The 4,219-nt window shown below is 42.6% G+C and overlaps 1 non-coding gene across 1 annotated transcript; it reads right to left on the bottom strand.

The window, feature by feature from the left end:
* Positions 1–28: 28 nt before the first annotated feature.
* On the bottom strand, positions 29–101 carry TRNAK-UUU (transfer RNA lysine (anticodon UUU)). Its single transcript has one exon. It is a non-coding gene; the product is annotated as a tRNA-Lys (tRNA).
* Between the last annotated feature and the right edge of the window lie 4,118 nt (positions 102–4,219).

Raw genomic sequence — 4,219 nt, 5'->3', positions numbered from 1 at the left:
ACGAATACAAGAGTGGTTTTTTTTGTTTTGGGTATAGCAGGACTTGAACCTGCGACCATTAGGTTAAAAGCCCAATGCTCTACCAACTGAGCTATACACCCGATTTTACAAGAAGGCTTGGTGCAGAAAAGAAAAGAGGGCGGCCTGGCCCCTTTTCTTCTTATCATATCACAAGGGCGCGGCTCTGTATGGTATAGTACTGTGGAGCAAGTTTGGGAGTCCTTTCCACTCATTGAGGATTCTATCTAAAAAAGAAGGTCAACGGGGGAGACTACTTTGAAGTCCGGGCTGAACAAACTACTTCTCCTGCTACCAAAACAGAGAAATAAGGAAATAAGATGGATTCGTCTAATAAAATACCCAATGCCTGTAGTTGAAGAATTGTTGGATGAGTTATCTTGTGCTGTTTGGTTTACTAAGCTGGATCTGAGAGTTGGTTACCATCAGATAAGATTACATGAAGCAGACGAATACAAAACGGCATTCAAGACCCACGTCACTATGAATTTTAGGCTATTTGGGCTCACAAATGCACCACCCACCCTCCAGAGTGCTATGAACACAATTCTGGCTGAGCTGACTAGGGTTTGTGTACTTGTTTTTGTTGATGACATCTTAATCTACAGCAAATCCTTGCAAGATCATGTCACCCATTTGCAGCAAGTATTTGACCTTCTGAAGCAGAATCAACTATATGTGAAGTTGAATAAATGTTCATTTGCTCAACCACAGATAGAATACCTGGGTCATGTCATTAGTGGGCAAGGGGTGGCTACAGACTAAAAGAAGATCCTCACAGTGAAAGAGTGGCCTACTTCCAAGTCAAGCACATTAGAGTTTGGGCTTAGCAGGACAGGCGTTTCATTCACAGGAGCTTAGCTCATTTGACTGCTCAAAGACTTAAAACACCAATGCAGCACAAAGCTTTCCTTTCCTCAAGCTCATGGGATTACAATATACCATCCAATAAAAGGCTCAGAGAATAGGGCAGCTGATGCACCACTATCTAGATTACATGAGCCAGATGAACTCAATGCCATTACTTCCTGTCAACCACAATGGCTCACTGATATTGTTGCAGGGTACAGCAAAGACACATTCACCCAGAATTTACTATCTGAATTGGCAGTCCTGAGCACTCACAAGAATAGCAAATATTCATTGCATAATGGGGTCATTCGATATAGAGGAAGAGTATGGGTTGGTGCAAACTTCTAAATGAAAAAAAACATCTTGCAAGCACTTCATGCCAGTGGTATTGGTGCCCACTCTGGCATTACTGCTACTTATCACCGCATCAAGGCACTATTTGCTTGGACAGGAATCTTTCAATCAGTGGAATCTTTTGTCAACAAGTGTCAAATCTGTCAGCAAGCTAAGGTAGAACATTAAAAACTCCCTGGCCTCTTCGATCCTCTACCCATTCCTGATGAAGCATGGTCCATTATCAGCATTGACTTCATCACTGGATTACCAAAGTCCCATTACTATGATTCAATTCAGGTGGTGCACGAGACAAGCCAAACAAACAGAAACCGAATTAATACCGAAGAACACAAGCTGTGGGCCGTAAAGTGGAAACGGTTGCAGGCCAAAGCTGTCCCCCTTTGCCACTAAGACTTGAATCTTTAACCATCGGAATACCCGGTACTCTCTCTACCAAACAGGCAAGATAGTCTTATCTTGAACTCTGTCCCTTCTCTAATGATTGACAGGTTTAGTGCCTGGTAGTAAGGGTATTTTGTGGTCTATTGTCCTCCTAGGAGGTCACTCTGTAGGCTCAGCAAACAATTCACTGAAGCCATTCAAGACCGGTTGCAGGGCAGACAGACCATTGACTTGACATGACCGTAATACATACAGAATAGGAAGGATAAGCTATAAGATAGAGATCCGGATTGTTGTGCTCCGGAATAAAGAAGAATACCATCTTGTCTAATCAAATACGAATACCATCTTATTGATTTAGTCAGCTTGCATCAACACATAAGATGTGATATGAGTAGTGGGAAATAAACTCTTCTTTGATCACTTGAAACATAGTAGAAAGCATCCAAAACAGAATGAAATGCTGTTCAAAAGAAGAAGCTACCTGGCCCAACCACTACACCATTTTGCCTAATGTGTGACTACCCATATCAGTTACAACATCTTCCGTTTCCAAGTTTTCAGTGCCTTTTTCTTATAGTATACAAAATAGGATTCTGGATTGCTCTTCATTTCGTTCAATTTATCCCCTTGCTTTTGAACGTATATATATTAACCCGCCTTGTTTACCTATTTCTTCTACAATTCACATGACTCATTGAAACCAACTTTCTCCTTCCTACATTTTATCTCTACAGCAGTTATCCTGTATAATGATTTCTTTTTGGTCGCTACTCTCCTAACCGACGAGTCGGAGAGGATACGAATGTCCATTCACCCTACCACCCATCTTCCTTCTAGCTTCCTTGATCAACGACGAGTAAAGATCCCGGAAAAGATCCAAGGGAGTACAATACACTTTATATTCACGTCTTGAATAATGAGGGGGGTAAAGAAGAAAGTCCGATTTCTCTCTCCTTTGCGGATATGCCCTTATTCAGCTCTTGAAAGAAAGAGAGATAGAAAGAGAGAATGATCAAACTCAACTAGACGGCAGTTCCTCTTGTTCAAACCTCTCTTGCCGAGTCTTCTCCTCATAGCGAGTTTCGCTCTCGCTTCGCGTGTCCTAAACATAAAAAAAAGAAAGAATTGATTGTGAAAGACAAGTGTTTCATTCCCCTCCCTAATCGTTGAAATTCGAACTGTCCGCTAGCTCCTCCTTTGTTTGGATTATAGCCCTTCCTTGGGGATTTACTATCCAAAGTAAATCTTTCCAGTTTCAAATGCTACTATTTCTTCGTGGGCAGAAAGTCCAAAATCTTCTTTTTCCGGTACTCCTTACTCTTTTCTCCCGTCGTCCTACTTTCACTTCTACGGACCTTCTATCCATAACGAGTTCCAGGATTGGTGAATCGATGTGGGAATAGATAAAACGATTGTTGAGTACACAGTATAACCGTGTAGCTCATCCAGAAGATCATCAATGACCGGTATCGGGTATTTCTTTTTTACGGTTTGCGCATTGAGTTGCCTATAATCCATAGGCGCCACGAACCTTCTTTCTTCTTGTAAAGAAGAGCCGGTGAGGCATGAACTAGGTTGTAGAGTACCATTCTAGAGTAACTCCTTGATTATGGCTTCAATTTCATCCGGTGGTGTGAATACCTATAAGGCCTTTGATTCACTGGTTGACTATCGTGAGGTGAATCCGATGGTCACATGGTCTTTTAGGAGGGAGGGTAGTGGGTTCTAAGAACACATCAGAGAAAGAGGACCAAACCTGCTTGAGTCCTCTTCTACATCTTGAGTACTTCCCACTCCAATGGATCTAGTTTTTAGAATAGCTTTGATCCGGCCATGTAGAGCACTCATAGAGGTCCGGCTTCACGTCAGTAATCTACCACACCCATGCTAGAATTCAGTAGAGTCCCCACTCGCCAACCGCGATGTCTTGGTTGAGAGGCCCCACCTACCCATCTTCCCACAGTTTCACTGAGGTAGTACCATCCCCAATTCGCCACTTCTTGTGTTGATGTACTAATAAATTGGTTGAGGCAATCGACTTCAATCAGAGGAAGCACTTGTGCACATCAACTTAGGATATCCCCTCCGTTCTACACCAGATTATGCACTCACCTCTGGTATAATATAGGAAAGGAAGACGCCCTTTCAGTGCACGCCAAAGCAGCTTTGCCTAGAAGGCTTCGAAATACACTACTAGGTCCCTCATTCTCAGTCGGCCTTCACAAAGCGGTTTGCACACCTTGGACCAGCTGGACAGATGTTCCGGCCTTTCTCCTATTAAATGCATCTGCCACCTTATTTTCCATTTTACCCCTAATATTCCGCCTTTGAAAGTCAAAACTCACACTTGCTCATCTTAGCATGTAGCTGATTCCGCAGAAAAAGTGTTAGCTGCAAGTGCTGTTGATGCTCCTTCAGTGTTTTACTGTCAAGAAGTATATCATCAAACCAACACAAATCTTCTGGGCTTGAACACATCATTCATGAGTGCTTGAAACGTTGCAGGAGCATTTGTAAGCCCGCATCACATTGAATTCATAGTTACAGGGTTCTGAATGAAGTTTTGGGCTTGTCTTCCTCTCTCATCCTGATCTGATGATAGCCAGAT

This window comes from Triticum urartu, chromosome 2A (assembly GCF_056163025.1).
Source record: "Triticum urartu cultivar PI428250 chromosome 2A, HENAU_Tu73, whole genome shotgun sequence".
Taxonomy (NCBI): domain Eukaryota; kingdom Viridiplantae; phylum Streptophyta; class Magnoliopsida; order Poales; family Poaceae; genus Triticum; species Triticum urartu.
Note: the sequence above shows the minus strand (reverse complement) of the source record. Positions and strands in the feature narration are given on the sequence as shown.